Raw genomic sequence first — 13,591 nt, 5'->3', positions numbered from 1 at the left:
CACTATTTCTTTGGATATATAAGTTTAAAATAACAAGAATATTTCCTAGAGGTCTAAACATTCACTTTCCTCTTCTCCATTTTAAGGCTAGGATAAAGATACATATTTACATTAATTTTTAAGTGTAATCTCCCTTCTGCCTTACAACCTGGTCACTCAACTCTATGTGTTCTGTTTGTAGATATCTTGCCCTACAGGAGGAAGAAGCTGATCTCTTTCCAGACACCTTAACAGGAACTATAGCAGTGTTCTAGAAACTGGCAAGAGTTTAGTAATATGCTAGAACTTGTTTTGAGGTAGTTAAGAGAACTGAGATGCTGCCCAAATTTCTGTAAGTTTTTTTTTGGGGGGGAGAGGGAGGAGGGTATCTTTAGCAGTGACTCCTTTTCCAATAGTGAAAATTAAGTTACTTCTAAGCAGCTAAGATGAGCCCTTCTACCTGAGATCTCATTATTTCGTTTTTGTTTCTGTAGTCATCATATCTGGTATGACCTCAGGATCTGTGAACTTTAGGTGTTCTTGACTTTAATGGTGATCTAAAACATATGTTTGTTTTCTCCTTTATACTAACAGACTGTTCTCATCTGTGAAATATGTTAAGTGATACTCTAAACCTAGGTGAGAAAATTTTTTGAGGCAATTGCTGATTGTACTACAGAAAAGAAAATTATTCTCTCTTCTGTAAGCTTAGGAGGAGCTTCTCATAGAGCTTTGGGTTTCTTTTGTCACTAATGTTTTATCAGATTCATTAAAAAAAATCTTAGAGCTTATGGAAATAACTGAAGTGGAAGTGATTGCTGACTGCCTATGCAGTTGCCCAGTTATTCAAAACAAAGTGGAGATACAGGTGTTTGTTTCAGAATCTCTGTAATAAACTCAAAAAACATTAGGCAGTTCTGGATGTAGGCACCTGCCAGAGTATACAGGTATATTTACAAACTCCTGCTGAGAAACCTTTCCAATTTCCTTTGTATTCCCCAAAGACCAGTTGTGCTGTCAACTGCCTGACTCTTTTCACAAGTACTGAGTGCAATGGCTTATGGCTTTCCCTGGATCTGTTCTGAGAATGTTGCCTACACTGAGCGATACTAATTCATAAAACTGCAAATGGTTTGGGAACATAATTGTATCCTCCGTTACTACACATTGGGGGAACTAAATGAAAGGTAGGTGAGAAAACTGGTAGGTTCACTGGACTTAAAAGTGCAGTTCTCAGTGATTCACACTCCACCTGTTGGCTGGTTACTAATAGTGTTTCTTGGGGATGTGGCTGTTTAGGAGAAAAAAAACTGGATGCGGTTTAGGCAACTGGTAGGTATAGGTTCTATCTTGGAGCCAAAATTGAGGCCCTTGATAAGGTATTTTGCTGTGGTGATGTTAAGTAACTGAGGATATTTTAAAACATCCGTTGGGGAACAAAAAAGGCTGTTCTAGAGCATTGGCAAGACCTTTCTCTAATCCTGTTCTAGAGCATGAGCTGTGGAGCTCTTTTCAGTTTCTTAACTGTATTCAGCCGAGATGGTGTACTTCTGCGATCTGAGTAGCCAAACTGCATGGAACGTTTCAGGTGAGGATTTATTTTGCACAAGAATTGCAAGAATTTGATTTGAACAGTGATGTTAATGCTATTCTATTTCTACTGGAAATACCTTGCATGGGACCTGCTAATTTTTTTTAACCCTTTATGGAACTTTGCTGCATCATGTGGTGATTTGTAGTCGTCATGCTGAAGAAATGCACAGCTCATCTCATGTTCTAACTACCTGTTTCTGGAACTAAAAGTTAAATCTCTTTGCTCTCAAGAATGTCGAAAAATATTTGCTTTTTGTTTCAGGGCTCAGCTTGCAAGGTAGTCAGTAGTAAAATACAGTAGAAAAATAATAGACGCCAATCCTTGTAGATTATATTGTAGACTACTGCCTGTACATGGTCTTAAGAATATTCCGGCCAAAATGCACTAGGCTTTTGTGTACACTTACTACACTGGCTAACTGTGGTACCATTAGCATCACACCCATTTAATATTTGGCTTGGTTTCATGCTACAAGGAAGACTAAAATCTTGAAATGAGCACGCGGATTCTCTTGCGTTGGTTTTTCCTGTAACGCAGGCACTTAAGGATAAATTAAATCAGTTTTCAGCCTGCTGAAATATTAATTATACAGTCTCTTGCGCTCTGCTGCTGACAGTCTTCTATAAAATCCCACCAAGCTTTTCTGTAAACGTCAGTCTACTCTTCTGATATTTTTCAGACGCTGGAATGCCTCCTCCTCTTTTTAGGTAGCACTAAAATGGGGGAACCAGACTTTTTCTTCACCTGGTTTTCTTTCAGCTAAATGAAATTCTCACTCAGCTTTTAGGATTATTGAGAGAAACTTAGAGTAAAGAATGTCCATAACCATCAGAAATTTCGGTCTCTCCTAGATGCTGCATCCCAGCTTAAAGCAAGGAAAGGCTTGGTAAGTCCCGTATGTTCTTAGCTCTACAGCCTGCAATGAAGTCCTTGAATTTTTATGAGGGGATTGCAGTTTAACATCAGGTTCATTTGCAGTGAAGATGTTCTTGGTTAAATATAGAAGTGAATAACATCACCCATTTAATTTATTTTTAAATTAATTTCTAAAATTGTCCTATGTTTCCATTATTACGTACTTGCACTTAGAAGTAACTTTAACTATACTGAGCCCTGCAGCTTGTCAGCTATCTTTAAGCAGGTTTGACTGTTTTAAATAGTTTGCCGATGAATAAGCCTTTCCCTGTGAATTTACAATGCATATAATAAACTCCGACATCTAAAACAAGACCTTCTAGTCATATTCTACAAATCTAAACTTTTGTCATCACATCTTTTAGTACTTTAAAGCTTATGCCACAGAAAAAGGAATAAGTGGAGGGCGAACCGGAGCATCAAAATCAACTGAGGCAGCAACATAGGAAGGCTTCTCAATAAAACTCCAAGACCACCTATTATCCTGCGATTCTTTCTGGTTTAAAACACAGTTCTACCTGTATGTAGAAGGGTGGGTTTTTTCTCTTTTCCTAATTTTTTCCTCTTTCAGGATTGAAGAATGCCAAGTGTTATGGGAGAACAAGAAATAAACAATTTGCTTGTCTTTGTGGTCCCGTACTGGTCAAACGTTTGAGTCTTCATGCCACGTGTGCCTATGTTATTATGGAGAATTGCCATCTTCACTCTTCTTTCCCCCATGTATCTTCCTCATGGACTCTGGATCATGTGTATTCCAAACGACCTGTTTCTATGTTTTTAGGATTTTCTGTACGATACCCAAAACTGTGAAGGTAAGTCAAGACTGTTGGGAACCTTTGGGGGTACCAAAGAAGCTAAGAATGGGTAATACGGTGCCAGGAAGAATGCATATGTTGTAGTTAAACACAACCTACTGTATATTAAAGTGAATGTTTGTCGCACGTTATCTGGAACAGAACAGCTGGCCCAGACAGGAAAAGATCTGGGGCTGTCAGCATGTTCCATTGGAATGAGAAAATCTTGGTCAATATGCAGCCCTATTGTATCTGCTACTTGCATCAGAAAGGTCTCAAGACGGATGTCCCTCATTACCAGCTAATAGCGTTGTGGTTGAGATTCATTCATTTTCTTGTATTATCAATCTGTAGGTTGCTGTATTTATCCTTCACATGGGAGGGAGTTCCCATAAAACAGTTTTTTTTTCTCCCTGAGGTGAAAGGTGAAACATGATGGAGCCTGTTTGACTTTCCCAGAACGCAGCTAAAATAAGTGGCTAATACAGAAGCGGCAGCGGACAGTTCAGATTTGCCTCAATGTCCTTTGTGTAATCTGAAATATTTTACTCTGATCATGCGTTGCAGGCAGACATCCATCTGGAAGCTAATTCCTTTGGGGGAGGGGAGCATGATGGCCAGATCAGCAAATTGTTTAGTGTGCAATGCAGGAAGGAAACGGGAAGAACACTATATTGAAAATATGATGTTACTGTTTACCTGGAGTACGGCAGCCTGCTCTGTTACAGTCATAGATTTATGAGGCTGGAAAGGACCACTGTTGTATAGTCATCCTACCTAGGATGCCACATTCGCCCGTCTAATTATGGAGAGTCTTACTCGCTGATCCCTAGCGTATGTAAAATACATAGCTAGCCTGGTTGGGCTAGCGTACGTGTTTTAGAAAGCTAGCTTATTTTGACTTATTCTTCAAGCAAAGTTGAATCTTAGGCAGTCTTTTAATGTGTTTTATTTTCAAAGCCCGAAACTAATTTTAAGGATATTGTGTGGGGCTCCTTATGGTATTGCCCTATTGTTCGTCCTTGCGTCTGTCACTGTAACCTGAAAGTTACACTGGCTGTAAAACACTGTTTTTTGATAGATATAAATAACAATTATCTTGTTAAATGCCGCAATACACACTTTAAAAAAGGACACTCGTATTGACTTCCCTTAACTAAGCTGTCTGTGGCATTAAATAGGCATCTTCTCCCTTGGCAGATGCTATTAACAGTTACAAGATTTGAGTTCTCTGGCTCATTCAACCACAGGTTTCCCAAGACTATTCACTGTGCGTTTTCTCATCTGTAAAATGTGAATAACCCTTTTGAGGGGAACGTTATGCAATGAAGTCAGTATTCAGGAAGCATGGTTGACTCTGTGGAGAGAAAGAGCTCAGCACAATTCAATTACGGGTAGCATTGGTCACGGTAGAGTTCAGCACAGGACAGATGTAGTTGCCTTCCTTAGTTGTGAAGGTTTGTCTAGTAACAAGTATAATGCCCCTCTGAGAAGGGGGAGATACTTTGTCTTCTGCTAATTACCTTCGTTGAAATACACAGAGAAAGTGAGGTGGGGGCAAGTAGGGTTGAAGGTCATACTATATTACTCCTTAGGTTGTCTTGTCCAATCCTATTCCCCAAGGGCGTCATCGGGACTACTCTTGTCATTGGGATAGAGTAATCCCTATGGCCTGTCCTCGTTCTCTCCCTACAAACATCTGCTAAGCGTCTAGTGCATAAGGGAAAACTATATTTCTCCGTGAATTTCATTAGAACTATATATAGGAGTGAAGGGTCAGGTTAGATTGCAGGACACTGTTGTAACTGTTACTGATGAAATAACTACGCAGAATGTCTAGTGTCCCAGTTCTGAATCTGACTGACAGAATTATCTCTTGATAAAACGCATGATGGTTTTTGTGAAATGCATATAAATATACGAGTCTCACCTACCTACTTGTGTGCTCAGTCCTAAAATAGGACTTCATGAATACTTCTTCAGTGAAGGGTCTGTTGCTGACCCTGAAATTCCTTTGCACCTTTTGAAAACTGTGCCTAGTGTTTACATGATGCTAAATAATTTCATGAGTGGGATTTCATGTACAGCAATTTTAGTTGTAAAAATATACCTCATTCTGTCTACTGCTTGTGTGAAGTAGAAACCCTCAGCAGAATGTTCTGTTGCAGTGCACAGCAGTCCTAATGCTGGAGTTCTCAACCTACCGTGTACCAAGGGGTTAATCTGTTTCCGTCGTTGGGGGTTTGCATTGCTTGTCACTGCTGAGGTCACTGTCACTGTTAAATGACAGATGTCTTTCTGAAAATCCCTTGCATCTTTCCTTGTGATGTAAAGTTCAGTGACTGCAATAACAGGGTGTTGTTCTTTAATAACTGTTAAATTTATTCTTTAGAGAATTTACAAAGATGTCCTATTGCTGTGGGAGAGCTCCCTTGACACCAAACTCTGCATTTTCTTTTTGCATAATGCCTACAGATTTAGAGCCACTGTACTCCCAGTTGTATAGCTTCTGTATCCCTGGTTCAGTGCTGCTGAAATACTCGTAAATCTCCTTTCTTCTAGCGGCTTTGTGCAGCAGCTGGGATATGACAATAAGGTCCCTGATCTGTAATTCCAGACAGCCCCTGAGGGTGAACAGATCAACCAATCCTGAGCCCCTACGTAAGCCCAGGGAACTCAGGGTCCCTGGGAGGTAGTCGTCTAATGCTTCCTATTTGTATTCTGCGTGAAACTCTTCTTGATGCTGGACTGTTGTTCACTTAGAGAATTATCCAATGTATTGTATACAAACTCCCAATAGAGATTGAATGAATGTAAATAAAGCATGCCTTAAGTCTAGCATAATGTAACTTCAAGTGAGAAGAAACGGGCTAAATCTAAGCACCTTGTAAGGCTGCATTCACTGCACAGATCTGCACAATGCAGTCACAATCTGCATTTCTTTGTTACGTGGATAGAGATAAGGAGGACGGCTGTATAGGTTTTCTAATTCCAGAGATTTCTTAGCTTTTTATTGAATTTGATTAAAATACAACACTGACTCTTTAAAATAACAGCTGTTTTCCACATACTTGTGAGCTAGTAATATTCATGTTGTCACATAAAAAGACATAGTTTGAAAAAAGTGATTGATTGACCTTTGTGCTGCACATGCCACATGAAAATATTACTTTATACTTTTTTTTTTTCACACCACCCAAGGCCTGGCAGGCATGTCAGAGCACAGATAGAAGAACATGATCTCTGCCCTATAGCCTTTGCTGTCTCCTTCTAACTGTATTCATTTCAGCTATATTCTTTTTGCAGCTTTCTTATCTGTATAGAAGCATTGACGTGTATTTTAACTATAATATATTTAGAAAAGGCCTACTTAAAGAATAGTACTCAGTCTTCTTATAAACCTCCATCATCTGTTTTAAACCTTGAGATTAATCAAGTGTAAAGGGTTATTTTTAAATGCAAGGTGTTGCACATATGCTAGCAGCCTTTCATTACACTTGGCTTATCCAAGCAGATTTAATGCTGACACAATTGTCAGACTGATTTTATTTTCTGCAGCAGCTTTAAAGCAGATTAAGCTACTTCAGTTTCAGTGATCTGCTACTTGCCAGAAAAACACATTCAGTATTTTTACTGGAAAGCAATAATCAAATGTTTGATAGAAACAGAATGCTCTGTGTGAAGTTCTCAGTGCGTTGAAGTCAGTGGCAAAGCTGTCACTCACTGCACCATGGCCAGCGCAACACCCAGCCAGCTTCAGTAAGATAGATGAAGCGTCTAACATTCAGTACTACTCTTACAATACATATAGTTGATCTGATATTATGGAAATACAGTTGTGTATATGCTCTATGAAAGGTAGTCCATAAGGAAAAGAAATGAATGCCTTAATGAAACAAAGTTGGTTTACCTTTCATGTATAATTTCACATTAATGTCTTGCACGTATGTTTAAGAACTGGTAGTTTTCTTTTGGGTCTGGTCCAACTCCCCTGGAAAGCTGTTGGGAGGCTGGTCAGTCAGAACAAGCAAGAACAGTTAATTGTAGGCTCCGGAGGACAAACCAATGGGAATTCAAAGTCATATTTAACTTATATTTCAGTTTTGTATATAAAGATAGCTCTACATTCATGACCTTCAGTCTGTCCTCCCTCAGATGGGGGTTCAGAAAGGCAAAAAGAGAAGATCCTATTTAAAACTTAGAACTGTCCCTGAGTCCGTAGATACCCTTTTTATTTTACACAAAGGATTCAGTTGTACCGGTCGAATATGGAAGCATACAAATCCATCCCCAGTAAACTTAAATTTACAGTGCAACAGTTAAGGATTATTAAACTTCAGCAGGCTCTTTGAATAGATGCCTACAGAATTGCTGCTTTTTGGTCACCAGATCACCTAGATAAGGTAAGGTGTATTTCACACTCTGAAAATACTGGAAAATACTAAAATATTTATTGTCTTTTTACTGTTAATTGCAGCAAAATTCCGTGGGCACAAAGTCCTAGTGATTGTAAGAGACTATTTAAAAGAATGTTCAGAGCACAGAGTTTTGTGCCAAAGCACAATGATTAGCAAAGCTTGCTAATCATTTTTACTTAAGAGCCAAGCACTGTGCGTGTGAAGAAGATCACACAGATGTCCGTCATATGAAGATGGACATTTGTATGTGCTGCCTGTAAGAGCTTTACAATATTTATTTTGTTATGATGTTGATTTTGTTAAATATGATTTGTAAGTATATGGTATGTAAATTGGCAGTGTAAATAATGTACTCTTGAGTAGCTAAAATAAACTTTGCATCAAAATTAATTAGTTTTACTTTTATTCTTACTGCTCTGTAGAAACTTCTTTCAGCTGGAGATTCATGACCATTTGAATTTTGTGTGTTAGAGCTGGTCAAAATGATAAGGAAAGAGTTTCTGGAAGCAGAATTACATTGTTTCCATTCTACAGATTTTCAAGCAATTGAGTTTTCTTTTTTTGGAGTTTTTTATTCAAAAAGTGCTTGCAAGAACTTTGTCAAACTAATTTAATAACTTTCTAGACGTTTTTCTCCATACATAATAGTTTTCCAAAAAAAAAAAAAAAAAAGTCAACAAGTATTCTGAAGTAAGAGGCTATTTAAAATGTTCAAGGTGTCAGTTAACAGAGAGGAAGTTTTAAATGTGAGGGTTTTTTTTATTATTTTTTTGGGTGAAAGCTTTACTCTTGCAAAGAGCCCTTATTTCAGCCAGAAAACCAACGAACAGCTTCCTACTTGACAGAGTTTGTGGCTTTCAGAACGTAAATTTTACCTGATATTTATCTGGATGCAGTAGCCTATACTTTTCTCTCTCCTGTCAGTAAATGTTTACTTAATTTCCCTGTTAATATGCTGAGGTAACATAGCAAAATTAGAAGCAGCTAAGTCCTATGGCTTAGGATATGTTATTTTCATTTCCTCTTTGCTCTGTTCAGAATCTCCTTTGTGTCTCAAGCCCACAGAGCATGCTATAACGGTAACCCTGAGTTGCTCCTTTCGTCTTGCTCCCTCATAGCTTTTATTTGCTTTTCCATACATCTCTAGTACTCAAGTGTAAGCCAGTTTGGGCAGCAACTGTCTAATAAATACTGCTGGCTCCAGATTTTACCTCCCAGCAGGTATGCCCAGAGTTGTGAACACTGTGGGAATCCACCTATCTAGTAATTGTTCTTTCTATGTATCAGCCTTGTTAACCAAATATTAATTCTTAGGTTGACGCCAGTATCCTAAGTCAATACTGACCCCTTTTTTTCCCTTCTGCCTCTCTGACTCCCCCTCTGCCATGGTGTTCGTTTTACCACTCATTATCTCTAATTCCTCATCTAAGCTATAAGGTTACATTATACAGGACTGATTTATTTTGTTTATTTCTAGTTGCTCATTCACTCTGTTTTCTCCAGCCTCTGTATCAATAAAAAATTCTCCTGGAAACCTAAATGTGGACAAAGAGGTAAGTATTAACCTTGAAAAGAACATATAAAAGGCATGATCCATTCTTCAGTTCCTCAGAAATTTTCTTAAATATTTTTCCTAGCTTTTTCTTTAAGGTAGAAACTATATTTAAATCCAGATGCGATTAAAGTATTGAACACTTAGGTCCAGATAAATTTAACTTCAGTGTATCTTTCATATTGCATAAATTGAAGTGCCTGATGTTAAGTGACTAAAATGTACATGCTTGTACCATTACTCAGAATGGAAAAAGAAGAATGCAAGATTGTAGAAGCATTTTCATTTTATTTCAGAGCTCACTCTTAACCACTTTGTGTAAGAGATTTTTTTTTCACTGTTTAGCTGATAGGACCCATATTATCTTTCCAAATGGAGCTTGGCTGGTCATAATTGTTTTTTACAAGCTTCTTCTGGAGTTATCAGAGTTGTTTTTCTTAACTTCAGAAAAATAATCCTAATTATAAGGAGGTTTGATTTTTATTTATTCCTAAGATTAAGTCAATATCCATCTTTTGTAGAACTCCTGGACTTTATTGGTAGGCTATCATAAGAACAAGCTGGTTAGCATTTTTAACGTTACTATACAGGTATACAAATGCAGAATGTTTGTAAGATGTTTCTCTCTGTGCAGCTCCACTCTCCTGCTGCTATGCACCCTAGCAATATAGCTCTACTTACAGTTTTGCTGAGCTTTCATGATAGAGTACAACTGTACTAAAAAATCCTTCATTGTGCTTATAAGACTTGTATTTCTTTCATCCCAAAGGGTCATAAAGCATCACAAAATTTTCTCAGGAGAGGAAACTTTATGTTGCCCCGGATTCTAACAATGGAGATAAAATGCTTTATTAAAATCCATAGAGTTAAGTTCTTCACATTGGCATCCCAATTTGGAGAGCTTCTATGGGTTGGGAAAGGATTGCTTCAAAGAGAGTTTTTGTTGTGGTACTTCTAGTTTTTCATTTGTTCGACCTCTATTTGGAAGCACAGGGAGTGGAAAATAAAACCTGAATATATGGCTGTATGAGAGGGAAGTGTTCTTCCCTCTGAACAGAGATCAAGGGTTCTCTGGTTATATTTAGGTCTTCTGAAGACTTTTTATGTTTTAGAGATAATCATTTAATAATAGTTTACTTAAACTTCTCACTTGGATAAGAGAATTATAAATGATTATAAAGCAGCTTTAAGTGTTTTGAGGTTCCAAGAGAGAAAGCCTACAACAGAATCAAATATTTTGATTCTTACCATGACTCAGTAAACCCAGAGTTTCTATTTAAATAAAATGCTTACTTTGTATCCATGTGCTTTTGTTGAAAAGGATACTTTTTTGGCTCCTTCTTCCTTGATTCCTCCTTTTGCTTAAGCAAAGGAGGCGCTCGCTCAGTGTTTGTGTATTTCCTAAGTGGCGCTCTGTAGTTTCCTCTCAAAAACTGTTACTTTGTGACTTGTAAAATTAATCTAGTTTTCAGTTGCTCTTGAAAGCCCTTTTTTTCTATAAAGTTCACAAAAAAAGGTTTTGTTATAAACTCAGGATAAATAAACAGGGTCCAAATTGTCAAGTCTGTCTGGCTCTCTGTCTTAAGGTTTTACACTGGAGCCTGCTGGTGTCATTTCTGTGCAGCCCTGTGGTTAATAAAATGAGATCCCAAGTGAACTTCTTTGAGTCTCTTTATCCTCAGCTGTGATAGGAAGCAGAGCCTGGTGTAATCCTGAGATGATCATTGCTTGTTTCTTAGCTTTATCACAGAGTAGAACCTGGACCATGACCTATAAATGATTCTGTGTCTCTGGATAGTGCATGCTCCTCTTGCATCCTTTTAAGCTATTCAAAACAGGAGCGCTATCTTCCTGCCAAGTTTCTCGGAAGTTTTGCTGCGAACCCTAATGAATTTTTTAATACGTACATACACATATATGTATATATTTATATATATACAATATATGTATGTGTAATATGTGTATATATATGTATATATGTAATGTGTTTGTATATATACATTTTTTTCCACGCACAGATTCCTTTCGTTCAGTAACAACATTCAGGACTGTTGATGTTAATGCCATAAAGTTTGAGCAACCATTGATGGGGTCTCCCTATGTGTGAAGGAAGGCTTTTCACAAAAGGAAGAAGAGTAAACAAAGCTATATAAAGGTATACCCTCTCTTGATTTCCTTCCTACTGATTTTCAAAGCCAAAGTAGAATAACAGTGGATCTCCCTTGTCTGTTTATATTCCCTAGATGCAAACACTTCATTATGTTTTGAAATAAATGACGTACTTGCTCTAGCTATTTGACGTGGTAAGCTCTGGTGTGCAGTACTCGTAGTCTAAATGATACCTTTCATTTTAGGGCTTCATTAAAATGCAGTGGACCTTCCTTATTTAATCTATGCCTACTTTTGGCTGATGCCTTGTTACCAAACAATCTGAAGGTGTAGGTGAGGTGGAAGGAAGTGGAAGTTGGTAGTCTTAGCTCTTTATTTTATACAAGCATAACTTGGGTTTTTCTACTTGTTCTTAACTGTCACAATATTAAGAACACTGCCTTGGTTTACATATTTTGCAGAAATAAATGGGGACGTAGAAGGCTTTCACCACTATGAGAGGATAGGATGTAAAAGGCTAGAGAGGATTCAAAGAGATTTTTTTCCCCCCTTGTGTTTTAGTTAAATGGGCATTAAGAGGAACCAACAAACAAACTACAGGTTTAAACAGGAAGGGTTTAAAAAAAAAAAACCCTCTTCCCATTTAACTAACAACATTTGGTGACTTATTTGTGCTGTAGGAGTTGTGCTAGTTCTCTAGTCGCCACAGGTGTCTTGCACAAAGGTGACATCAATCTCTGATGGAAGAACAAAAGGAAGGAAGAGTTTTTCTTTTGTTTCAGAGATGGCAACTGGAGATGTTGAACACTTTAGCGTGTGTGCGTGCACACACACACACACACACGCACACACACACGCACACACACACACACACGCACACACAAAATCAGCTGATGCAGGGGCTCAGACTGATTCTTACCGCTGTCTTTGGCAGATCATGCTTTTCATAACACAGCAAACAAAACCAAAAGCTGGGAAGAATATAGCCTTTAAGAGGGCAACCTGTGAGAGAAAGCAGAGGTAGAAGCAAGGCTGTTATCTTCTCCAGCATGCAATGAACACAGTACTTAATAGAAAAAGAAATGAAGTAGCTTTGGCCTGTGGGAAGCCCCTCTGGCAGCCCTGGTAATGAATGATGGTATGAATGAATGACTTTGGGGGGAAGTGGCTTCCAGCTGAATATAATTAAAAGCTTGTAGAAGTCATTCTTCCTGTGCTTGGTGTGCACCCTCTGTTTAGTCACAAGCAAAGAATTGATTGGCTGTTTTTTCATGTTTTCCAAAGAGTTTTATAACACTCCCTAGTTTATCTAAAGTAAATAGATAGAGACAATGAATGTGACTGATTTTCTGCCTGAGATCAAGACAGATGATGTAGTCATCACTGAATTCTGAGCTCTCTTTTTAGTATTGAGAAAAATCTGGGATTTTGCACACAGTTTTGAGTTTTCTGCCCTTTCCTAAAGTAGTTTGGAAATTGACAGGTAGAGGGCAGCAAAGTCCTAATTTTAAATAAAGCTCAAACCTTTTTTTCTATGAAAGGTTTTTTTTTTTTTTTTTTTATTAAGCTAAATGGTGTTCATGTCAGTTTGATGCATTGGCTGGTGCTTTTACTTGCTGATCAAAAATTAACAAAAAACTGCAAGGAAATTTTTTTATTAAAATACAAATAACTTTTTTAAAAAAGAAAACTTTTCCTGCAGTATGGGTAAGCCAGTTGTCAAGCAGCTGCAACACAGAAAAAAAAATCATTTGCAAAACCAATTAAAGGACAACTTTTCAACATCAGTAGTGTTAAACTTGTGCTATTCTATGCCAAAATCTGTAATTACTGACAGCACACTCGATTTTATAACTGGAAAAAGAATGATGAAATCATGCAGCGTTATCTCCCACTTCATTTAAAGAAGAAAAAAGAAATGAGAGATTTGCCTGCATTTCTGGATTGATTTTTGGATAAATGCCTCATTTATGTCACAATATGAAATTATTCATATTATTCAGTGATGACATGCTATTGCCCTGTCATTCCTTAAGTGTAGTTATGAAATAATGGCACTAAGGTTAAAATCAATTACTCCTCCAGAGGCAGAGGCTGAACTGTAAACATTCTACAAGAGGAACAGAAAAAGTGTTAAAGCAAAATTGCAACTCTAAGTGAAAGCTGATTCTTATGAATTCCTCCAAAAGGGAACACCCCATGCAGTAGTTTAGGCATTAATAATAAATAT

This window comes from Struthio camelus, chromosome 8 (genome assembly GCF_040807025.1).
Source record: "Struthio camelus isolate bStrCam1 chromosome 8, bStrCam1.hap1, whole genome shotgun sequence".
In the NCBI taxonomy this organism is placed as follows: Eukaryota; Metazoa; Chordata; class Aves; order Struthioniformes; family Struthionidae; genus Struthio; species Struthio camelus.
The sequence above is the reverse complement of the archived record's forward strand: the minus strand, read 5'-3'. Positions refer to the sequence as shown.